Below are 26,610 nucleotides of genomic sequence, written 5' to 3' on the forward strand. Positions count from 1 at the left end.
GTAGTTGACACATTTAAAACGTTTGAGGCCTTCAGGTCCCCTACCATTAGAATTATTCGTTACTGTGCCAACAATAAGTCAAGTTTACGCACTTGCTGCTTCCTTTGAAAGACGCACAAGAACCACTTATGGAGGAATGAATCTTTGCAGGAAAACACTACGAGACATATACAGTGCAACCTGGAAATTACCTGTGTAACCATCAGCCCAGCAAATACATTGAAACGTCATTGGTGTTTGTTCGTTGAATACTTTTGAAGGACTATTAGAACGGTGAATATAAATTTCGATCTCCTCAAGGGCGTTCATATTTTGTCCTTTTGGCTCAATATGCCAGATTCCCACATCGTCATCAATCGATGACAGTACACGACCTTCAGTTTTTAAATAAGAACCGAGGGCACTGTTGTTTTTAAAAGTGTGTTCCATATAAAGAGTGGTAAAATAACTTCCAATCTGCCCTATGTAAATGCTATCACACGAGCCACTGTTTGTACACTTCAGATTTTTAAGTTTGTCTCTCCAGCCATCAACACTATGATGTGAAAAAATCAAGTTTCTGTGGTTGCGAGAACCTATTTTTAAGTTGGCCTTCTTAAAGGCACAGTCTATTTTGTCACAGAGGAAACCAAGATAAGAAAGGAACCAAATACAGTTTTTCAATAGAATTTACAACAGTTGTTTTTTTTTGTTTTTTTTTTTCCCTGTTGAGAATCTTAAGTCCCATTTCGCGAACAAAGTTTTCAGGGTATCAGTTAGCCATTCCAACTTGAACGGTAATAGTATCTTTTCCGATAGTATTGCCCTTAAGTTGTAGTTTGGCAAACCTATTGAACACAGAAACGAAAGATGGGCGTTTATAAGCGATGGGAAGATTTGAGTCTAAATCAGTAGCTACATCGGCCGCGCGGGATTAGCTGAGCGGTTCGGTCAGAGGGTAATCTGCCCTCTGTAATAAAAAACTGAGTTAATAGATCAACAACGAACTTAAATGGATGTGTTACGGCGTCCTCCCCGAGCAGATGCAACGATCGAAAGCGAATAAAATGAAAATAAAAAAAGCGTTCTAGGGCGCTGCAGTCATGGACAGTGAATGTGGTCCCGGCGGAGGTTCGAGTCCTCCCTCGGGCACGGGTGTGTGTGTGTGTGTTTGTCCTTAGGATAATTTAGGTTAAGTAGTGTGTAAGCTTAGGGACTGGACCTTAGCAGTTAAGTTCCATAAGATTTCACACACATTAGAACATTTTTTTTTCGGCGTCGTCAAAACATGTAAATATAATCAGCACAGCATCGTCACATAAAAACAATGCACTAATGAAGGACGGATATTCGTCCGCCAAAATAAAACGTGCGTTGAGATAGCCACGCAGAAATCATATTGACGTACAGGCTACTGCAAAATCTAAGGTTTTCCTGCCGTTTGTTAAAAATGTAACGGAAAGAATAGGGAGGATGTTGACGAAGCGGAATATCACCGTAATTTATAAGCCCAGCAGGAAGATACAGGAATACCTTAAGTGTGCCAAGGACGCAAGCAAACCATTGGAAAAAGCTGGAGTGTATTGGATCCCATGCAGCTGTGTAGATGTTTATGTGGGCACCACTAAAAGAACGGTTTCAAAAGGTTTGGAAGAGCACTAGGGCAGTTGTAGAAGAGGAGAAACGGAACGATCAGCTATTGCGGCGCATGCTTTCCAGCCAGGGAACCACAATATTCGTTTCGAGGAGAAGCAAGTACTAGCGACCACAAGCGGATATTACGAAAGGCTCTACAGGAATTCGATCGAAACCAATAAACACCCAAATAATTTCAACCGAAGGGAAGGGGGCGTGAAATTAAACGGTATATGAATGCCGGTGTTGAAGAACATGTGTACCACCCGTCCACTACTGGGTGATGGCAAAGGCGATCGAAGGCAACGGACAGCGGCCAATTGCACTGACGTTTCCAGAACATGTTACCGTTACGCCGCGGTGCGGGAGAGCGCGGACACGGAATTTAGCGGCAGTCAGTAGCGAGCCAGTGGGTGTGTTGGACCTTCCATCGAGCTACAGACCCCCTTGAAGATGTCTCCCGGGGACGAAACGTTGACAAAGAATTCACCAACCGACCACGGCATAATAGCCATGATAATTATAATGGACATGACATTTCCAGCCGTGAAAGTCTACATTTTAGTAGGAAACATGACAGTCATCAAGGGGTGTACGTAGTCTGCAACCAGCGTGCGATGCTCCTTGCCCGTCATGGTGAATTGTACGAACTCCACTGGACACACGGATACCCACATACATGTTACCTAGTAGAGGTGTCAAGACGGATTGGCATCCTCCCTTCGGCATGATGAAGAAAGTATCAGGATCTATCAGCCATGCAACGCTCTGCCTCCACGCCGACATTCAGTGCCGATGGTCACGTGCCCATTTCAGACGTAGTTGTGGATGCTGTGGTGATAACATTGGCACATGCACGGGTCGTCGGCTGCGGAAGTCCATCGTTTGGAGAGTTCGGTGCACTGTGTGTTCTTGTACTCTGTCCAGCATTAGTCTGATGTTCGTTCCGCCACAGGTCGCCGCTTGTCCTGTTTCACCAGTCTCCTCAGCGTACCACATCCTTCATCTATAATGAGGGGTGGCTCCCCAACGTCACACCGTCTGGACGTGGTTTCACCTTGGTTTCGCCACGTGTTGGAGACACTCACCACAGCACTCCTCGAACACTAGACAAGTCGTGCAGTTTCCGAAACGCTCGTAGAGAGACAGTGGGCCATCACCATCTGCCTACGGTCAAACTCAGATAGACCGCGCGCTTTCCCTATTCTGTACGTGGATGGCACTCTAAGATACTACATTCACCATGCGTGTGTTTGAAGCAATCATTCCTCTGCAGCTGACGCTGCTATCGCCTGGACAGGATTATATCGATTCTAGATCGTCGGTCATAAAGTTCTGGCTGATCAATGTACATCGGTGAGACACGCAGGCCGATAGCTACGCGCATACAAAAATATGAGTGATACATTCGTATGGGACAGCACGGCAAGTCTGCAGCAACCGAACACCGACAAGACTGCGGCAAGGGAATCATGTTAAACGAAACTGGCTCTCTCGCTAAGCACCTGAAGTTGATGAAATGCATGATCAGGGAAGCGACATACATAACAAATCCAAACAGCATGAACAGAGAGGATGGATACAGGTTTGCCCCATCCTGGCTGCCAGTCGTCTCAGAGTCCAACAGACGGTATCAGTAACACGTGACGCGAGCGCTAACTGCCCGTGTCCAATGAGACGAACACAGGAGCCCACGCCTCATTCACCGACCATCATCAGTCGTAACAAACAACGCAAGAAGCAGTAGTTAACAGTAGACCCCAATTCCGCTCACCGCAGCAGTCCTAAAGTTCCCGCTCCTCCCGCCTCAACTGACCAGTCACACCTAGGACATTCCAAAATTATGACGTAACGTTGTGCTCAGTGAGCGGCAATGACAAAATAAAAGTGACTGCTCACTGCTAAAGCACATCAAGGCAGAAGGAGGCCACTGTAACCGTGGCCGAAACTTTGATTTCTCCGGTAAATTGATTAAAACGTCCGGGCTAAGAGGCCATGGTCGAACAGTAGACCCTCCTCCTCCTGAAGTTTCGTTGTGAACTGCAGGCAACATCTTCCGAGATAGGCCAACGACTGCCTGTTCTTTTTTTCTTTTCTTTTGGTGGAGGTACAGAGTCACCGGTGGATCTCGGTCTTACTGTCTTGGCGTGAGGCTACATTTATTCTGTCCCACACAGATGTAATTCCAATGACATCATTGAAGTGCACGTTGAAGGTGTGGCGGTGACACTCAAAGTCCCGTACCACCCTCCGATAGTGGAAGGTCAAGGAGGCTGTTGGGCCATGGAGGTACCGTTTATATAGAGAGCATAGAGGGCGCCACCATTCGTCACGTGCTGTCAACAGTGAAACTATCTTTCACTAACGTCATTACTCACGATCGAAGGTAGTCGACTGTCACATCGTTGTTACAAAGTCGACCCCCGTGTCTTATCTTTAAGCCTTCTTCTTTTTTGTTAAAATTATTGTGATGTTTATAAATCTTTAAGGATTCTCTCTGCGTTCTAAGAAAACGAATTGTAATGCGCGTATGTACACGGAAGTCATAGAGATTTATGAACACCACAATAATCTTAACATAAATGACGAAGGCTTATAATTAGATAAGATATGACAGTCGACTATGTACCAATGATGATCGTCAGTAATGACGTTAGGCAGAGATAGTTTCACTGTCGATAGCACACGCCGAGTAGTGGCGCCCTCTGTGCCCTCTATATAATCGGAACCTCCAAGGCCTAGCAGCCAGACATTGGCTCTCCTCAGAAGATGTTCTTGTAGTTGAAAACGAAACGTCACGACTATGAGTTACCGCTGTTCAACTACAGCGTCTTAGCCCGGACGTTTTCATTAATGAAGCGCCGGCCGTGAAAGTCTACACGCTATGATTCCCCAGTAAGTGTTTATACATTATGATGCAGTAAGACAAGCCGGCCGCTGTGGTGGAGCGGTTCTAGGCGCTTCAGTCCGGAACCACGCTGCTGCTACGGTCGCAGGTTCGAATCCTGCCTCGGGAACGGATGTGTGTAATGTCCTTAGTTAGTTAGGTTTAAATAGTTCTAAGTAAAGGGGACTGATGACGTCAGATGTTAAGTCCCGTAGCGCTTAGAGCCATTTGAACCAGTTTTTCAGCACTTTTGAGTCAGCTGACTGGTCGCGAAAGCCTTCATAATTACATTCTACACTGAAGAGCCAAAGAAACTGGTACACATTGCTAATATCGTGTAGGGCCCCCGCGAGCAAGCAGATGTGCCGCAACACGACGCGACATGGACTCGACTAATGTCAGAAGTAGTGCTGGAGGGAAAGGACACCGTGAATCCTGCAGGGCTGTCCATAAATCCGTGAGTAGAGATCGCTTCTGAACATGACGTTGCAAGGCAGCCCAGATATGCTGCATAATGTTCCTGTGTGGGGAGTTTGGTGGCCAGCGAAAGTCTTTAAGCTCAGAAGGGTGTTCCTGGAACCACTCTGTAGCAATTCTGGACGTGTGGGGTGACGCATTGTCCTGCTGTAATGGCCGAGGTCCGTCAGAATGCACGATGGACATGAATGTATGCAGGTGATCAGACAAGATATCACTCCCAACTGCACACACCCCACACCATTACAGAGCCTCCACCAGCTTGAACTGTTCACGCCAACATGCGGTGTCCAAAGATTCACAGGGTTGCCTCCATACTCGTACACGACCATCCGCCCGATACAGTTTGAAACAAGACTCGTCCGGCCAGGCAATATGTTTCCAGTCTTCAACAGTCCAATGTCAGTGCTGACGGACCCAGACGAGGTGTAAAGCTTTGTGTCATGTAGTCATAAAGGGTACATGAGTGAGCCTTCAGCTCCAAAAGCCCATATTGAAGATGTTTTGTTGAATGGTACCCATGCTGACATTTGTTGATGGCCCCGCAATAAAACTGCAGAAATTGATGAAGTTCTGCATTTCTGTCACATTGAACAATTCTCTTCAGTCGTCGTTGGTCCCGTTCTTGCAGGATCTTTTTCCGGTAGGAGCGATGTCGGAGATTTTATGTTTTAGCGGATCCCTGAGATTCACGGTTCACTTGTAAATGATCGTTAGGGAAAACCCCCACTTAATCGCTATCTCGGAGAGACTGTGTACCATCGCTCGTGCGCCGAGTACAACAGCACGTTGAAACTCACTTAAATCTTGATAACCTGCCATTGGTGCCAGCGCATACGATCTAACTGCGCCAGCCACTTGTTGTCGCCGAACGCGGGGCCGTTTCCCTGCCTGTTTACATATCACTCTATTTCAATATGCATGCCTATACCAGTTTCTTTGGCGCTTCAGTGTATTATCCTTTTGTTAATGATTACGCCTTTTGCAGTGTTATACGTCCGTAAAGACATTGTTAATATTTCACCTTCATTCTAATTTTGGAATACGAAACGCTAATGTTAACGGTGTCTGTCTCCTTATGTTTGCCAATGTAGTTAAATATACCGAGTTCTTTGCGCTCCTTAATATTGCTACTTATTGTAAAAAATGGCATTTATTTGAATTATATTACGTTATTTAGTTAGCTATCTATGAATAAACTAAATAAAGTTTATCAACGTGCAGCTGAGTCTCCCTTTCTCCGTAATCTTAATTTTATTACTTTGCAGCATAAGTTCTTAGTGTTTTTCCATAAGTTTAATGAACAGTTACCTTATAATAGAGGCTTTAGTCATCGATTATATATTCTCCTTCACTATTTTCACCAGCCTGCCAACGCAGGGGTGACGTTCCGATTCCGCGACTGCAGAAATCCGTGGTTTTGAGCCGAGGAAATCGTCGAGCGATGTTCGGAGCGCATTTTCATCCGAAAAGGAAGTTCATATTACAGATTCTACAAGACTATCGATGATGATGGAAACAGTTAGCATCAGCAAAATGATCATTAAAACCACCGAATGTCAGCCGCTCACAACACTGACGTATGTTACCTGAAACAATATTCTTCGCAACTCGTGCGTAATTAATTTCGGCTCCATACATCAGCAAGAAAAGTTTGTTATATGAATCGTGCTATGAGCACTCTTTTTAAAGAACCAATCTGATTCGAATTATTTTCATGAAAATGAATTGGGGACCACCGGTGCACATTTATTTTTACACATTTTTATTACCTTTGGCATTTATGTCTGCAGAGTTGCGTGATTTGAATTTGCCGCTGAGATAATTGTTAAGATGGCGGCAGACAATTGTCAGAGACTTTCTATTGTTAGAGAAAATTTCCTTTTAACAGGACAAGTATTTGAAATGGTTCTTAAACTTTACTTTCACATTGTGCACTATTTAGACTAATTTTCATCAAGCAAAGCTTTGATACTTTCGTAAGAAACACAGATAAAAACGCGATACAAATCGCTATCATCAATGGCTGCGCTCCTCGCAGCGGAAAGAAATAATTAACACAGACAATGCTTATTGAGAGAGGAATTAAAGTTACAAATAATTATTCACCCATACTTATAATAATAATGAACTCTATTCTCAAGTAATAATTAACAAATAATTACAATTTCTTAAGGGACCTCAGTTTGATATACGTCTTGCGCCCGCAACTTACAAAAGCCAACCAACAAAAGGTAAAAACAAAGGAAGACAAACGCAGATCACAAAAGGAATTTGCAATTATCATTATCTTTGCACGATACACATCGATATGTCAAATTACATCATAAAATATTAAATAAATAATTAATATTTATCATCATTTTAATTCACTGTTTTCTCATATGTCGGACAGATAATGTTTATGACTGTTAGAGACATAATTTCCTCTCGTCGCACCGTAGCTAAAGCTTATCTCGTGGATGTTACAGAGAAAACCATTTTCTTTCCGTGTTCTGTACAATGGCATTATCACCACACACGCGCAAATGTTTCTGGGTGCTTCCGCTGCTGTCACCCTTCTGCTGAACTCAAACAGAAGACTATGTCGGAAACGTTCCGATTCCTCCACTTGGCACTCCATTTTCTGGCTTCCACAGTTCGACCCGCTACCTCCAAACGACAAGAGAATAATATGTAAACTCAAATAGTAGTAATGAACTAGAAATAAAAAATTACAGACTACAAATAAACCCATATCAACCGGAATGCCAACAAGAAAAACAAAAACGCTACTAATTTAGGCAATAACCGAATAGATGCCAATGATGTATTCATTAGACTAACCTTATAATATTCTTTCCTTTGTAAAATGTAAAGCATAATGATTTTCAATTTTATGTAATGCGGCATATGACTATCTTGGAACCCAGCTTCCCTCACTTCATCCATCACACCTAACCCTTACCTTAGATTTCGGTTTTATATTCATTGTATTAGTCTTCTTTCGGTATATTTCTAATGATTCTATGGTCTTTGTTGTAGTTCTTACTTTTTAAAATGCTTTGTTTTTTTAACATATTTGTATTTGACCTGTCGATCGCCTCTGCGCTACATTGGGCTACCGTTAACGCCATCCTGTTTATTTTTTTAAATTATTTTTCAGCTTCTACGTAACGTCAGATTTGCTTTTACTGCAGTACTTTGAACTTGGTAACTTCTGCGTGATGTCATACCGTGTGCATGAAGCCGCGTATCTCTTTTGGCACGTTAACATTAATTCGTGTTATTTTATCAATTTATTCTTTGTCAACCATGTTACATAGCCGTTAACTTGTGACTTTAGTAACTTTTCTGTAGATATTCTGAAGATTAGATATTGTTTTCTACAGTCTACATGTCTACAAGATTGAACTGGCTCTTTTGGAACACGTATTCAAAAAACAGTGGATGAGCAAGCGGCAAAATTAGGAATATCATCATTCACTACTTCTGTAAAACCTTAGAAACTTACAGCAGTCATATAGAAAACGTTTTCACTGACATGATGGAGCTCCACGTTCAGGAGGAGAAATTTCTTCTTTTAACTGACTAGTGAGAATAATGACTGAATTCACAATAATTCCATTAGGTTTTTCAGGAAGAATAATTGACGTCTCGCAGTATTTTTTCCCGATATGCACTCCGCTAGAGTCAACATGTGATGTTTATTTTTATCGCCAGGTAAATAATAAAGCTTCAGAAGTGCTCTTATCTCACCGAGAGAGAAAAAGAAACATCTCGAAGAGACAACATCAAAATACACTACTGGCCATTAAAATTGATACACCAAGAGGAAATGCAGATAATAAACGGCCATTCATTGGACAAATATATTATACTGGAACTGACATGTGATTACATTCTCACGCAGTTTGGGTGCATAGATACTGAGAAATCAGTACCCAGAACAACCACCTCTGGCCGTAATAACGGCCTTGATGCGCCTGGGCATTGAGTCAAACAGAGCTTGGATGGCGTGTACAAGTACAGCTGCCATTGCAGCTTCAACACGATACCACAGTTCATCAAGAGTAGTGACTGGCGTATTGTGACGAGCCAGTTGCTCGGCCACCATTGACCAGACATTTTCAGTTGGTGAGAGATCTGGAGAATGTGCTGGCCAGGGCACCAGTCTAACATTTTCTGTATCCAGAAATGCCCGTACAGGACCTGAAACATGCAGTCGTTCATTATCCTGCTGAAATGTAGGGTTTCGCAGGGATTGAATGAAGGGTAGAACCACGGGTCGTAACACATTTAAATGAAATGTCAACTGTTCAAAGTGCCGTCAATGTGAACAAGAGGTGACCGAGACGAGTAACCAATGGCACCCCACACCATCACGCCGGGTGATGACGAATACACGCTTCCAATGTGCGTTCACCACGATGTCGCCAAACACGGATGCGACCATCATTATGCTGTAACCAGAACCTGGATTCATCCGAAAAAATGACGTTTTGCCATTCGTGCACCCAGATTCGTCGTTGCGTATACGATCGCATGCGCTCCTGTCTGTGATGCAGCGTCAAGGGTAATCGCTGCTGCAAACGTCGTCGAACTGTTCGTGCAGATGGTTGTTGTCTCGCAAACGTCCCCATCTGTCGACTCAGGGATCGAGACGTGGCCGCACGATCCGTTACAGCCATGCGGATAAGATGCCTGTCATCTTGACTGCTAGTGACACGAGGCCGTTGGGATCCTGAACCCACCGATTCCATATTCTGCCAACAGTCATTGGATCTCGACCAACACGAGCAGCAATGTCGCGATACGATAAAACTCAATAGTGATAGGCTACAATCCGATCTTTATCAATGTCGGAAACGTGATAGTATGCATTTCTCCTCCTGACACGAGGCATCACAATGAAGTTTCACCAGGCAACGCCGGTCAGCTGCTGTTTGTATATGAGGAATCGGTTGGAAACATTCCTCATGTCAGCACGTTGTAGGTGTCGCCATCGGCGCCACTGCTGTGTGAATGCTCTGAAAAGCTAATCATTTGCATATCACAGCATGTTCTTCCTGTCGGTTAAATTTCGCGTCTGTAGCACGTCATCTTTGTGGTGTAGCAATTTTAATGGCCAGTAGTGTACATTCCACTGTACATCACCAGTTATTCTCGCCAATATGATGTGTTACGCGTGGTTTGTTGCAAAACTGTGCACTGAGAGCGAATCTTTTAGAAATACAACTCATGTTAGTTCTTCTATGGAAATTTTAAAACGTCCTCGTAATTGTAAAAATGCAGTGGTCATAATTTGTGTAAGATACCGAGGAAACCTATGCTTCACCTTTTTTATGACAAATGTCACCGCAAGACGTGAAAATCATCAACTTGAAAGTAATAAAAGTATTTAGTTTTTTATACGAAGTTCTTGTATACGCCTTATAATCTCTTGCTCGAATTTTATTTCCAATCTAAAATTGTGCTCTGCATTTTTCATGCCCTTTATAAAAATGTATTAAAACAATTTCGGTTTGTTTGCAGTGTAAGTAACGTCAAAACTGGAAGTTTAAAGAAGAAGGTTTCCGCTTAGGTTCTCTACCGTTCTGTGCTCATCTCGCTGCACCAACCGCTGCCTGGAAACTACGCTGACGTAAATGGTTCACACTCCATCCCACCTGCGCCAAAAATACCATTTTCCCCAAACTCTCCGTCTCTGGAGCTCCAACCTGCCACTCTTTCCTGACCAAGCCACGCATTTACCGTAAATTAGGACGAAATCTGTGATGATGAGCAAGCGCTGTCCCCTTGTATGATAATTATCAGTGAATAACTCCTGGGTTGTGTCAGTGGAGTTCATGTACAGTTTTTTTTTTATTAATTTAATCACTGTTCTTATTCAATGAAGATGAATGTAGCTCTAGTTTCACTTTCTCTTTCATCTTTAAGTTTACCCCCACAAAAATAGAAACTGAATTATCAAGCAATGAACATTATACCATACGTACCTTTCTCCCTGCATTGCTGTAAAAATTTTGCATCCTTTTTTTTACGTTCTGTTGGGCCTTGCAGCATAGTAAAAGTTGGTATAAGGCATCATGGAAATGAATGCTCGAAACCAGCTGCAATAAGTTAATACGTATTTCAATATTTTACACGAGATACCTATTTCGGCTTATTGCCATTATTAGGTGACGTCTAATTGGAAGTGACGACCTTATGGCATCCATAGTAAAGTCTTTCTGCCATGTCTCGTTAAATACAATAGTTCTTGTAGTTATCGAAACGTAAAAATACTTTTTTATCACATATTTTGACAGCATCGTAGTAAAGAAAAATGTCAAAAATGAGCTGTCAAAATATAATAAAAATACGAATTTTTATACTTCGATAACTACAAGAACTTTTATACTACCGGGACACGAGAGGAAGAGTTTACTATAGATTCAACTTGGTCGTCACTTCCAATTAGACGTCACCTAATAATTGCAATAAGTCGAAACAGGCCTGTCGTGAAAAATATAAAAACCTCTTACCTTATTGTAGCTGGTTTAGAACATTCATTTCCATAAATTTTCGATGGCTTATAATTAACTTCAGTAACTTATCTGACTTCAAAGTGATTTCATAAAATGAATTGAAATATTTCGCTGGGTATCAGCTACACTGCTGTCTCTGATGTCACAACAAACAAACGACTGTACTAATTCACCTAAAGGTGGTGCCGAAACGCATATTGGCAAATAAAATGTAACAAGTTATTGATTGTTGTATTTAATTGAATAATTTACTGTTATTTACCTAGTTTTCTGTACAGGCTTGTGTTCGTCTCTTTGAAATATCATTGCGGATTAGTTGCGGAAGAGAGATTCAGCACGCCTTTTTATGCCAATAACTAAATAAGAATTCTTAATTCTACTGTACATGTATCTCAATTATTCCACAGATCACAACGACTCGTATACCAAGACAAGTTACACAAGTCTTATATTATAAAGCTAGATAAATAAAGATGAGCGGCTGGAGTAGGTTGTGCACTTTATTTCCGTGAAGAGATCAGGAAGGGAAGTAGAGTATCAGTCTTATTAGTAAGTTCATATTAGAGAGCAAACTGGAAGTAAGGATATCATTTGTTGATTTGGAAAGTATGCTTCCCACTGGAAATTGAAAATACACTGCAGGGAAAAAAGTAGTACTTCACTTTACAGGTTTTCAACTCACTCAAGATTTATTGTTGCAACAGTGCATATGAAGTACATGAAATGATTATATTTGCAGATCAATAGCACAAGCGGTTCTGAATACTAGGTATCAACCCATGGTAAAACTTACATATTAGTACGTAGTGTTGCTTCCACCGGCGGCAATGTAGGCGCTGACTTTGTGAGGCGTAGCGCCTTCGCATTGCTCCTGTCACTTGTTAGGACGATATCGTTATAGGCATGAGTCATCGACAGATGTCACCAGCTGACATGGACCTGAGTTACAGAGCTGCACGTAGTTGTACTAGTGGGCAGCAGAGGTCAGCAGTTAACGGACAGTGCCAGCACTCGTAGTCAAAACAATGTTGTAAAATATGTTTGATTAATATTTAATGTATTTGCATAATTATAATTTTTATATGTGTAGTAATTAGCAATGTAAGTGTTGTATGAGTGAAGAAGGACAGAAGAAAATGAAAATTGGTTTGCTTATTCACGAAGTACCAGGTAAACTATACTGGGGATTTACTATAATTAAATGTGCAGTCGGTTTATGGTACTAATAAATCGTGAGTAGAACACAAATTAATCGGTAATTTCAGAAGGAGTAATTTTATATTTGATACTTTTCTAAATTTATTTATTTAGCAATTGCCATAGAAAGAAATGTTTTACTATGATTGGTCATTGAAGTAAAGCGCGGGTTAGTGCGGGAAATTCTGCATCCGGATATGCTGTTTGTGATATCAGCCAATCAGAAAAATGCAAGCTCGCGCCAATCTATGCTGGGAACAAAGCCTTTGGTGTGATGTCGGTGGGTCGGCGCTGAGGGTTCGAACTAGTAACATCTCATTGAAAGTAGCTCCGACCAAAGTACTGTAAAATCGCGGACAAATGCTAATTACGAGTTCGCGAAGTAGTACAAATTGTATTTAAGTGAACGGTGTGGTGGAAGTCGTGTGGAATTTCGGACGGAATATCAAAATTTTTGCTTTTGACTGTTAGTTAAAACCGCGTGGCGTGTTGTGCGATGTAAGATTAGAACAGGTATTACGTGTAGAGCAGAGTGCACAACATTTGAGCGAGCATTTTCATAACTAAACGATCCGATGAACTCTATTAACTTCGATAATGGGTGTAAATACCATAAACTGGCTACGTGTGTGACTGTGGTGTGCGTGTGAACTTTACATTGTGTTTCCACTTAATACGGACTTGGCAGTATTAACTGTGATCTTTATCGTAAAAATACACCTGAAAATTTACATTGCCAAGTTAAAACTTTTATTTCCCATTTACCGGACAATTCTATGTATGTTGTCTAGTATTTTCTACTACAGGTTATAGCTAGACAAATGAACATTGCTGGACACCGGCAGGGCGGTAAGAATAACGTGCCGCGCCGCATTTGGTATCAAGACGATCGTACAGATGGTGAATAAGGTCCTGGGATACGTTATGCCACACCTGCTCGTCTTCTTCACGTACTCCTATAATAGTTGCTGGCTGACACCCGATTCATTTTAAGTTCCATTATTTGTCACGCATGCTCGATTTAAGTCCAGAGATCGTGCTGGCCAGGGAAGTTCGCTTCACGTCTGGCAGAGTACGCCGAGTTTCGCAGGTAGTGTGTGGGCGCGCATTATCGTATTGCAACAACACATCACTTTGCTGTTGCAAGACCGGCAAGAGAAAGAATATAACAACATCCTGCACGTACCTAGTCCTGGTTAGCGTGTCATGGAGGAATGCACTTTACGAGACAGCGCTCACCAGTTCTACGTCGTACGTGCAAATGACCATAACTTGCATACAAGCAGAATCTCTCTTCATCCCTGAAGACCACGGCTCGCCTTTCCATCTTCCAAGTTATCCTCTGCCTGCACCAGTCGAGCAGAGCACGTCCATTCTGCGGCGAGAGTCGATGACGGGCTAGAGGTGAGCGTGCCCGTAGTCCACTACTAACAACCGGTTCGCAACCGTTCGTAGTGACATGTCTGGACTCACAAACTCTCTTATCGGTGCTGTGGTAACTGTACTTCCACCCTTAGACTATTACGATCCTAGCAGGCGTCTGTGATGCAAAGGGCGTCCAGAATCTCGTCTAAGGGTGTGAGAATACTCACGTGACCACTGATACCAACCTCGTTGTACAATTGGGCAACACGTCCAACGTGTGTAGAAATTCTCCAAAAGGACCATCCTGCCTCTCTGACTCCTTTTTAATTCACTCACTTGACCACAGGAAGCACGAGTGCGTCTCTGTGGCATGGTTGCCTTTTTGCTTCACACGTTTGCACCACACTGAACATCCGGCTGTGAGCATTCCCTGTTAAAGGGTAAATATGGATGTTGCTAGTAGCTATGCCGCAACGCTATCTGTTGGCTGACGACAGTGAAATCGCTGTCAGTACATTTACTATCCTCCAGGTGACATATGTCGGCATCGGATGAAAATCGACTTCGTCTTTTCAGGGGTATTAATTTTTTTTTCGTTTATGTTTTACAGTGTGAATGTTCTCATTCATTGCGTCATACACTTCTTTTGCTTACACTTAGGTTCAGGTCGTCTTGTTTAATACATTCACTGTCTTGCGTTGAATTTCAGGAGACTATGGATTCCATGAGCTGTTCCTGGACCATTTAATGTGTATAGTAATAGTAACTTAAACGGACTTATATCACGTGCCAAATATTCTATTACTGTTACAGGCATCCTGGCTTGACTTTCTGCCCGAGATGAACGACTGACGGCTGGCAGTTATCAGTCAACAATTCTATTCAAATCTATAAGGTAAGAATGCGCTACAGCTGAATTTATGTAGTCTTGTACGTACTTTTGTTAACAGAATTTACAAAATCAAATAACGCGCTACGGCATTTCCTTGAAGGCTGGCGCAAGACGAAGGAACTACCGTTTCTCTGCCCCAGTCCTGTGTAGGCCTAATTGTCAACCATGCCTATTAAATCTCACTGGTTGTGGGTCTTAAACAAAATATTTTACTTGTCATTCATACCTAAATAGTCTTCCCCAGTTAAGCCTCTGGAATTCTTTTATAGATAATAACATGCACATTCCTTTATTTTCAGTTACAGGCTCCTTGCAAAATTACATTGAATAGGTAAATAACGTAGATATGTATAAGCATATAACAAGCGTCGTGTACATTCAGGAAGGGAAGTAGAGTATCAGTCTTATTAGTAAGTTCATATTAGAGAGCAAACTGGAAGTAAGGATATCATTTGTTGATTTGGAAAGTATGCTTCCCACTGGAAATTGAAAATACACTGCAGGGAAAAAAGTAGTACTTCACTTTACAGGTTTTCAACTCACTCAAGATTTATTGTTGCAACAGTGCATATGAAGTACATGAAATGATTATATTTGCAGATCAATAGCACAAGCGGTTCTGAATACTAGGTATCAACCCATGGTAAAACTTACATATTAGTACGTAGTGTTGCTTCCACCGGCGGCAATGTAGGCGCTGACTTTGTGAGGCGTAGCGCCTTCGCATTGCTCCTGTCACTTGTTAGGACGATATCGTTATAGGCATGAGTCATCGACAGATGTCACCAGCTGACATGGACCTGAGTTACAGAGCTGCACGTAGTTGTACTAGTGGGCGGCAGAGGTCAGCAGTTAACGGACAGTGCCAGCACTCGTAGTCAAAACAATGTTGTAAAATATGTTTGATTAATATTTAATGTATTTGCATAATTATAATTTTTATATGTGTAGTAATTAGCAATGTAAGTGTTGTATGAGTGAAGAAGGACAGAAGAAAATGAAAATTGGTTTGCTTATTCACGAAGTACCAGGTAAACTATACTGGGGATTTACTATAATTAAATGTGCAGTCGGTTTATGGTACTAATAAATCGTGAGTAGAACACAAATTAATCGGTAATTTCAGAAGGAGTAATTTTATATTTGATACTTTTCTAAATTTATTTATTTAGCAATTGCCATAGAAAGAAATGTTTTACTATGATTGGTCATTGAAGTAAAGCGCGGGTTAGTGCGGGAAATTCTGCATCCGGATATGCTGTTTGTGATATCAGCCAATCAGAAAAATGCAAGCTCGCGCCAATCTATGCTGGGAACAAAGCCTTTGGTGTGATGTCGGTGGGTCGGCGCTGAGGGTTCGAACTAGTAACATCTCATTGAAAGTAGCTCCGACCAAAGTACTGTAAAATCGCGGACAAATGCTAATTACGAGTTCGCGAAGTAGTACAAATTGTATTTAAGTGAACGGTGTGGTGGAAGTCGTGTGGAATTTCGGACGGAATATCAAAATTTTTGCTTTTGACTGTTAGTTAAAACCGCGTGGCGTGTTGTGCGATGTAAGATTAGAACAGGTATTACGTGTAGAGCAGAGTGCACAACATTTGAGCGAGCATTTTCATAACTAAACGATCCGATGAACTCTATTAACTTCGATAATGGGTGTAAATACCATAAACTGGCTACGTGTGTGACTGTGGTGTGCGTGTGAACTTTACATTGTGTTTCCACTTAATACGGACTTGGCAGTATTAACTGTGATCTTTATCGTAAAAATACACCTGAAAATTTACATTGCCAAGTTAAAACTTTTATTTCCCATTTACCGGACAATTCTATGTATGTTGTCTAGTATTTTCTACTACAGGTTATAGCTAGACAAATGAACATTGCTGGACACCGGCAGGGCGGTAAGAATAACGTGCCGCGCCGCATTTGGTATCAAGACGATCGTACAGATGGTGAATAAGGTCCTGGGATACGTTATGCCACACCTGCTCGTCTTCTTCACGTACTCCTATAATAGTTGCTGGCTGACACCCGATTCATTTTAAGTTCCATTATTTGTCACGCATGCTCGATTTAAGTCCAGAGATCGTGCTGGCCAGGGAAGTTCGCTTCACGTCTGGCAGAGTACGCCGAGTTTCGCAGGTAGTGTGTGGGCGCGCATTATCGTATTGCAACAACACATCACTTTGCTGTTGCAAGACCGGCAAGAGAAAGAATATAACAACATCCTGCACGTACCTAGTCCTGGTTAGCGTGTCATGGAGGAATGCACTTTACGAGACAGCGCTCACCAGTTCTACGTCGTACGTGCAAATGACCATAACTTGCATACAAGCAGAATCTCTCTTCATCCCTGAAGACCACGGCTCGCCTTTCCATCTTCCAAGTTATCCTCTGCCTGCACCAGTCGAGCAGAGCACGTCCATTCTGCGGCGAGAGTCGATGACGGGCTAGAGGTGAGCGTGCCCGTAGTCCACTACTAACAACCGGTTCGCAACCGTTCGTAGTGACATGTCTGGACTCACAAACTCTCTTATCGGTGCTGTGGTAACTGTACTTCCACCCTTAGACTATTACGATCCTAGCAGGCGTCTGTGATGCAAAGGGCGTCCAGAATCTCGTCTAAGGGTGTGAGAATACTCACGTGACCACTGATACCAACCTCGTTGTACAATTGGGCAACACGTCCAACGTGTGTAGAAATTCTCCAAAAGGACCATCCTGCCTCTCTGACTCCTTTTTAATTCACTCACTTGACCACAGGAAGCACGAGTGCGTCTCTGTGGCATGGTTGCCTTTTTGCTTCACACGTTTGCACCACACTGAACATCCGGCTGTGAGCATTCCCTGTTAAAGGGTAAATATGGATGTTGCTAGTAGCTATGCCACAACGCTATCTGTTGGCTGACGACAGTGAAATCGCTGTCAGTACATTTACTATCCTCCAGGTGACATATGTCGGCATCGGATGAAAATCGACTTCGTCTTTTCAGGTGTATTAATTTTTTTTTCGTTTATGTTTTACAGTGTGAATGTTCTCATTCATTGCGTCATACACTTCTTTTGCTTACACTTAGGTTCAGGTCGTCTTGTTTAATACATTCACTGTCTTGCGTTGAATTTCAGGAGACTATGGATTCCATGAGCTGTTCCTGGACCATTTTATGTGTATAGTAATAGTAACTTAAACGGACTTATATCACGTGCCAAATATTCTATTACTGTTACAGGCATCCTGGCTTGACTTTCTGCCCGAGATGAACGACTGACGGCTGGCAGTTATCAGTCAACAATTCTATTCAAATCTATAAGGTAAGAATGCGCTACAGCTGAATTTATGTAGTCTTGTACGTACTTTTGTTAACAGAATTTACAAAATCAAATAACGCGCTACGGCATTTCCTTGAAGGCTGGCGCAAGACGAAGGAACTACCGTTTCTCTGCCCCAGTCCTGTGTAGGCCTAATTGTCAACCATGCCTATTAAATCTCACTGGTTGTGGGTCTTAAACAAAATATTTTACTTGTCATTCATACCTAAATAGTCTTCCCCAGTTAAGCCTCTGGAATTCTTTTATAGATAATAACATGCACATTCCTTTATTTTCAGTTACAGGCTCCTTGCAAAATTACATTGAATAGGTAAATAACGTAGATATGTATAAGCATATAACAAGCGTCGTGTACATTTACCTTCCTCGACTATGTAGATCTACTTCTAAGCCAACGTATTGCATTGTAGATGAACCAAGTTACAGTGTTCAATCTCTCCGATATCTATCTCATCTTTGGCAAAAACTTATTTTATGCACACTATGCTATCGACCTCGTATATCCCTCTCGTAACCACATTAGGACACATCCTGTGACTGTTGGTGGTGAATCACCTCCGTGTTTCCACGTTTCTTCCGGGAACATGCGATGAAGCTCCCGTTTCTGTCAAACTTTCACCGTGCAGTTAAATGTAGGGTGATTCCTGCGTCAGAATATATTGGAGCCAGTTACATGTCTTGGAAGCTATTTTGTGTTTTCTGAACTTAGTTTCAGCAGAGAATGAGGTAATGTGGTGAACACATTTTTGAGTAATGGGTAAGTGGAATGTACTGCTACGTGTCTGCGTATTACTTGCGCAGGAGTGTTTCTTTCAGACAAGCTCCTTTCCCGCTAGGAGTATCATTCAGTTCTAACTTAAAGCATGCTCTAAAACGCAATGTATAGTAGATTACAAGAACAAAAATATGTGCCCAGTGATATAAAGAAGGAAAACTGAAGTAAACCACCATAGAAATTGCTGCGGAATCTCATTGAAAGTTCACTGCCGTACAATCTTAGAAAATAATCTGAGCTCAAACATAATGCGTTATCTCGAACAGACTGAGCTCCTCCAGGCTAACAAGCATCGATTCCCGAAGCACCAGTAATGGTATACCCAACTTATACTTTTCTCGCTCGACGTTCCAAAAAAAATCAGTGGGCACAGTATTACTTGACTTTCAGTAAGCGATTGACTCCCTGCCACACCAACGCTCATTAAATAAAGGACAACGACATATATAGCTGCATGTGCATTTCTCGGTAAAAGTATGTCTCAAGTTATCTGGGACGCAGTCATCGAAAAATGACATGAGTGCCCCAGGGAAGTGTATGTGCACCCTTGCTTCCATATTGACGATCTGGCCCAAAATATTAACAGCGGCTTCCTACTTTTTCAGATGATGCAGTTGTGTATACTGAAGCGCCAATGAAACTGGTAAAGGCATGCGTATTCAAATACATAGATATGTAAACTGGCAAGATACCTCGTTGCTATCGGTGACGCCCATATAAGCAAACAAGTGTATGGTGCAGTTGTTAGATCAGTTACTGCTGCTACAATGGTGGGTTATCAAGATTTAAATGAGTTTCAACGTGCCGTTACAGTCGGCGCACAAGCGACGGGTCACACCTTCTCCAAGGGGATTTTCCCGTACGACCATTTCACGAGTGTACCGTGAATATCAGGAATCCGGTTAAACATAAAATCTACAACATCGCTGCGGCTGAAAAAAGATCCTGCAAGAATGGGACCAACGACGACTGAAGAGAATCCTTCCACGTGACAGAAGTGCAACCCTTCCGCAAACTAATGCAGATTTCATGCTGGACCATCAACAAGTGTCAGCGTGCGAACCATTCAACGAAACATCATCGATATGGGCTTTCGGAGCCAAAGGCTCACTGGTGTATCGTTGATGACTGCACAACACAAAGCTTTACCATTAGGCTGGGCCCGTCAACACGGATATTCGACTGTTGATGACTGGAAACATGTTGATGGTCGGACGAGTCTCGTTTCAAATAGTATGGACCGGATGGACGTGCACGGGTATGGAGACAACCTCACGACTCCACGGACCCTGCATGTCAGCAGGGGACTGTTCAAGGGGATGAAGGCCCTGAAATGATGTGAAGGGTGCGCCGTTGGAGTGACATTGGACCCCTGATACGTTTAGATACGACTCTAACACGTGACACGCACGTAATCATCCTGTGTGATCACTTGCGCCCATTCACGTCCATTGTACATACCGATGGACTTGGGTAATTCCAGCAGGACAATGTGGCATCCAACACGTCCACAATTGCTACAGAGAGGCTCCAGGAATACTCCTCTGAGTTTAAATACTTCCGCTGGCCACCAAACTCTCCAGACATGAACATTATTGAGCGTATCTGGGCTGCCTTGCAACGCCCTGTCCAGGAGAGATCTCCACCCAGTCGTACTCTTACGGACTTACGGATAGCCCTGCAAGACTCGTGGTGTCAATCCCCTCCACCACTATTTCAGACATTTTTTGACGTGTTGTGGCACTTCCGCGTGCTTCCGAGGGCCCTACGTGATATTAGGCAGGTGTACCAGTTTCTTTGGCTCTTCAGTGTATAGAGTGAATTCCACTCAGAAATGAAATGACTGGTTGTAAGCGTCTTCGCTGACATTCGTGAACAGTTTCGTCTTGGCAGCTCATACGAAGCTGCGTAGCCGGTACAGCGCAACAGATAATCAAAGCAATTAGCCGGTCGCTTGACATTTAAAGTTCAGTTCGCCACAGCGCCTACTTGACCTCGACTGACAACCAGCCAACTCGGAACTTAGAGGCTGAACGGAAGACTAAAGTCGGCCAGCGTCTGCTCTCACAGGACCAAGTGCTATGTCTCCGTCGAACTTGTCCCCTCTGCAACTCGGACGTTTAACCAGAGGCGAAGAAGTTCTCTCAAAGCAGCGCCTCCCTCCGTGGCGACTGCAGCTCTCGCTTCTCTATTGACACTGACGCCCTCAGAGGCGCTTCTAGCAGTGCGCTTTATTCGACAGAGGTTTACTCAGAAAATGATCTCAAATCAACCACGTAAATACGAGAATCTCTTACCAACGAAGGCGCGTCAGTTACCCTTGTCAGCTGGTTAGCTTCTACGAGCTTTTTACAGTGTGGTAAAAAGTTACGTCCAAGTTGCTGTCTACCGGGGAGAAGACCCCAGCGGTTGCATACATTTTTTGAAACTATCTATACGGTGATGTAGGTTTAGCTCCCAGGTATTATACCATGCAACAACGATTTACCTTGGTGGACCCTCGATTGTAAGTAATCGAAGAAGGTTTAATGCTTGCATAGCATAATGGTTACAGTGCTAGCACCACATTCAGAAGGTTGTGAGTATGAATATCACTAGGTGCTTTGAAATTTTTTTAAAACTTTATCGAAATGACTTTGATCATTATTTTTATCCAATTAATGGATTTAAAATATAATTTTTATTTCTGTTCCTTTGTCACATCATCTTAATCACTGTAGTACGATTTAGATTTGCTGTTTTTTTTAAATTCCTGTCATTCTTTTTCCACTTGGAATCTTCGACACGTCATTTTAATGATTTCCTTGTATTAATATCGATTTAATTTCTTCTGTTTCATCGGCCCGTATTTTGACCCATTTTATTCCATTTATTATTTCTATTCCACATTTAGTTTGAATTTCACTTACTTATAATCCCTTCTTTGATCTAATCTTCATCTGCGTTATTTTATCCATAATGCAATAGGAATTTATGTTTTAAATGTCCGTATGTTGAGTTCCATCCAAGAAAATGTACACAATGTGACGAAAATTACATTTCCAATGCCCGTATTAATAGGTTATATCGTCTTTAATTCTTTAACTGATAGATCGGTATTTTCAGATGTTTAAAAATTATGGTAGAAAAATAAAAATACTTCACATGTGCGAAGATTCCAGCTGGAAAACAAATGGTAGGAATTAAAATTGACATCAATTGTATAAGATAATACGTTGATTTATTACATTTGAACCAATTGAGTGGAAATAATGATCAAGCCATTTTGACAGAGATTTAAAAACACAAAATTTCGAAGTACTTAAGGAGATTTGATCCCTATAACCAATACGCTGCATAAGTACGTCGTAAATTACAACTTTTATAAAGTTGTAGAGCATCACAAGAATTTTTTTTTTTTTTTTTTTTTTTTTTTTTTTTTTTTTTTTTTTTTACCAAAGGAGAGCCTACCACGGCGAATGGTAGCAGAGTGTATTACTTTGAACTTTAACCTACATCACCGTACATATGGCTTCAAAAGTCGATCCCACCGCTGGGGAGCTCTCCTTGTAGTGATTAATGAAATTTACCACTTGGCAGCTGCCAAGAAGTAAATTATGCAAAGTAAGGTTACCCACTTGTATCGCTTGCAAGCCCGAGAAGATTTTATTAACATTAATGCGAGATCTAGCAGACCTGCAAGGCACTGAAGCAGTCATGGACTTTAACATTATATCGAGACAGAAGAGCCACCACAGTAACTGTGACATACTTAGAGACCAATGTACCACGTTGTGAGAGCGATTTTTAATCCCAAGGTATTGCTGTGGCGTTCATTCCAGATTGTTTTGATGTAGTTCTTCACGCTAGCCTGTCGTGTGCAAGCAACTCTCTTCATATCAGTGTGATTGCTGCAACCGAAATACATTTCAAGCAGCTACCGTAGTCAAGTGTTGTTCTGTCACAGCAATTTTTACCACCCAGACTTTCCTCCAGCTCCAAACATACGGTTCCTCAATGCCTCAGGATATGGTCTGTGAACGGATCCCTTCTTTCACTCAGTTTGTGATATAAGATTCTGTTGTCCCCATTTCGCTTCAGTGCGTCCTCATTAATTATCCGATCTGGCTATCAAACCTTCAGCATTCCCCTGTAACACCACCTTACAAAAGCTATTTTCTTCTCATCATTACTGTTTTACTTCATTACAAGGCTACACTCTTAGAAAAATACCGGGTGAATTAAAGTGCAGCTAGTCACATTGGCTCTGTGTGGGCTGTAATTATCGCATGGAAGCGAAACTTCGTAGATATGCTGATGCTTTAATGCGGGACAGATTTACACAGAAAAAAAATTATTTCCAATTACGGCCAACAGGTGCAAAATGGCGCCGTCAGCGCAAGAAAAATGCATAGAAATGTTTCCATATACAGAGTGTTACAAAAGGTACGGCCAAACTTTCAGGAAACATTCCTCACACACATAGAAAGAAAATATGTTATGTGGACATGTGTCCGGAAACACTTACTTTCCATGTTAGAGCTCATTTTATTACTTCTCTTCAAATCACATTAATCATGGAATGGAAACACACAGCAACAGAACGTACCCACGTGGCTTCAAACACTTTGTTACAGGAAATTTTCAAAATGTCCTCCGTTAGCGAGGATACATGCATCCACCCTCCGTCGCTTGGAATCCCTGATGCGCTGATGCAGCCCTGGACAATGGCGTACTGTATCACAGCCGCCCACAATACGAGCACGAAGAGTCTCTACATTTGGTACCGGGGTTGCGTAGACAAGAGCTTTCAAATGCCCCCATAAATGAAAGTCAAGGGGGGTTGAGGTCAGAAGAGCGTGGAGGCCGTGAAATTGGTCCGCCTCCACCAAACCATCGGTCATCGAATATGTTGAGAAGCGTACGAACACTTCGACTGAAATGTGCAGGATCTCCATCGTACATGAACCACATGTTGTGTCGTACTTGTAAAGGCACGTGTTCTAGCAGCACAGGTAGAGTATTCCGTATGAAATCATGATAACGTGCTCCATTGAGCGTGGGTGGAAGAACATACTGATGGAATTAAAATGAGCTCTAACATGGAAATTAAGCGTTTCCGGACACATGTACACATACCATCTTTTCTTTATTTGTGTGTGAGGAATGTTTCCTGAAAGTTTGACCGTACCTTTTTGTAACACCCTGTATAATGTATTAGGAACGAGAAGTGGGCAGAAAAGGTCAATCAAGTGAGAAAGGCATTACGTTGTTTTATTGTTAATTGACGCTCACACGAACTGTTCAATATGAGCACCAGAGACGTCGACGAAATGCTGCATCCATATAACGATGTGATCAACAGTTGCTCGCGGCAGTTCCAGTGGAATCTGATCAACGTGTTTCTGTATACTGGCAGTCAGATTTGGTAGAGACCGAAGGTGTCCCTGTTAAACACTTTCTTTTAGCTATCCACAGTGGCAAAAGACAAATGGACTCAGATCAGCTGATCTTGCAGGCCATGCATCTGGGAAACCTCTGGGCATAACAGGTCATGGAAGGTTTCATTAAGCAGATGTTTCACGGGGCGAGCGGCATGAGGTATTGCCCCATCCTTAATGAAAACAGTGGTTTCTACACAGTTGCACTCTTCTGAAGCAGGAATCACACGCTACACAAGTAGGTCTCCATAACTTGCAGTTATCACGGTACATCTGAGAGGCCCACTGAGTGTATTCTCTTGAAAGAATAAAGGTGCTTGTGAATTCACACCTTACAGTCACGTATGGCTCATAGCCTACAACGTGCGTTTTGACAATACCCCCAATGCAACAGTTCTGCGTATTCACTGCACTCTGTAGTGAAAAATGTGCATCGTCTCTCCATAGAGTATAGAGCAGCCACATATCATCAACTTTAAAAAAATGGCTCAAATGGCTTTGAGCACTATGGGACTTAACATCTGATGTCATCTGTCCCCTAGAACTTAGAACTACTTAAACCTAACTAACCTAAGAACATCACACACATCCACGCCCGAGGCAGGATTCGAACCTGCGACCGTAGCAGTCACGCGGTTCCGGACTGAAGCGCCTAGAACCGCACGGCCACCGCGGCCGGCCTATCATCAACTTCGATTTGTGCCAGAAACTGAAGAGCAAATTTAGAACATTGCTGTGAAACATGAAGTTTCCGGTGCTGCACAGTCTGGATCTTGTATGAGTACCAATATAAAATGTATCGCACAGTTACTGCTGTTGACCGTGGGATGGGCAATTCTTATTACACTACACAATCACTAGTACTAACTAGGATACTTGCTGCACAGTCAGTTACAGTAACAGCAGTCTCATCAATAAATTCCACTGGGATAAGACGCCTTCGTCTTTCAGGTGGCACACCCACCTCAATCGAATTTTCGAATTTCCTTATAATCTTCCTTAAAACACTTAATGACGTCGGGCCTCTTCTCAGACCTTTCTGTTAGCGATACTGTCACAATGCAGCACTGTAATTCCTGCCATTCACTTGAAAGAGTTTCTATAACAGTGCACGGCCTCTGTTGTCGTTAACCACACTGCTCACTCACGTTATGGCTTGTGAAATGACAGTGTGGATGTCATACCGTCACAAAGATAGTGTGCAGTGGCAGATTTACACCTGGTGCCCAGTTTTTAACTAATTTGTTTTCCAGCATAACTCGGTTAACGTATTAGCACATCGACCAAGTTTCGTAGCCATACGATAATTACAGCTCGCACTGGACCTTCGTGAGTGCATGGACTTTAATTACAACCACCCCACATCTCCAGAAAAGACTGTATGATTTAAATTTACATTCGACATCTCTATTTTTCAGAAGTGCTTTCCTTGCTACCGATAGTCTGTATTTTTTACCGTTTCTACTTTGGCCAACGTCAGTTATTTTGCAGCCGAAATAAATGTCTCCTGAATTTATTCAACTACAATCTATTATTCTCTTTTTAAAGTCTGGAAATTTTGCCTTGCAGTCTCTTGTCAACACACTAATTATTCCATTAAACTGATTTTACAAGTCATTCTGCGCCTCTGACGGAATTACAATGTCATCGACAAACCTCAAAGATTTCGTTTTTTCTCCCTGAACTTTATTTTCCTTTTAAATTTCTTCTTCTTTTCCTTCAAAGCCCGCTGAACGTACAGACTGAAAACATATTTTATAGATTTTATAAACTGTGTAACCGTACCTCAGGGGAAGAGTTCTGCCATTTGAGGATGTGCCGCGTCTATCGGGCCAATTGAAGGCCCAAGCGACTCAAGCCACAGTTTGGGGAGCCAAGTTGATAGGGTCGCCAGGAGCGACACAACGGTAAGATCTCTGTACAGGACGTACTACAATTAGTTGAGAAAGCTAACTCGGGTGAAAGTCACACAGCGGAAAAGGAGGGGAGGGAGGACTCCAAGTGCTTAATCACTCATGTGGAAAAATTATCTTGAATCGGCCTTGCGTGTGTGATGCGCAGTTAGATCTGGCGAATGGCAATATCTAAGTAGTCTACTGTACGACAGGTGAGTGGTAAACATGGCAGCTCGTGCGTGT

At 42.3% G+C, this 26,610-nt stretch overlaps 1 protein-coding gene across 3 annotated transcripts in view; it reads left to right on the top strand.

The window, feature by feature from the left end:
- Nucleotides 1-26,610, top strand: part of LOC126335149 (probable G-protein coupled receptor 179) — a 1,457,037-nt gene that overhangs the window by 902,142 nt on the left and 528,285 nt on the right. For 2 of the 3 annotated variants that reach the window (XM_049998118.1, XM_049998119.1), the window contains exon 4: nucleotides 14,863-14,944. The gene's annotated coding sequence lies outside the window, so the exon portion shown is untranslated. Of the gene's footprint in view, nucleotides 1-14,862; nucleotides 14,945-18,177; nucleotides 18,260-26,610 lie in introns of all 3 variants that reach the window. The other variant, XM_049998117.1, reaches the window with a different exon arrangement.

This window comes from Schistocerca gregaria, chromosome 2 (genome assembly GCF_023897955.1).
Source record: "Schistocerca gregaria isolate iqSchGreg1 chromosome 2, iqSchGreg1.2, whole genome shotgun sequence".
Classification (NCBI taxonomy): Eukaryota; Metazoa; Arthropoda; class Insecta; order Orthoptera; family Acrididae; genus Schistocerca; species Schistocerca gregaria.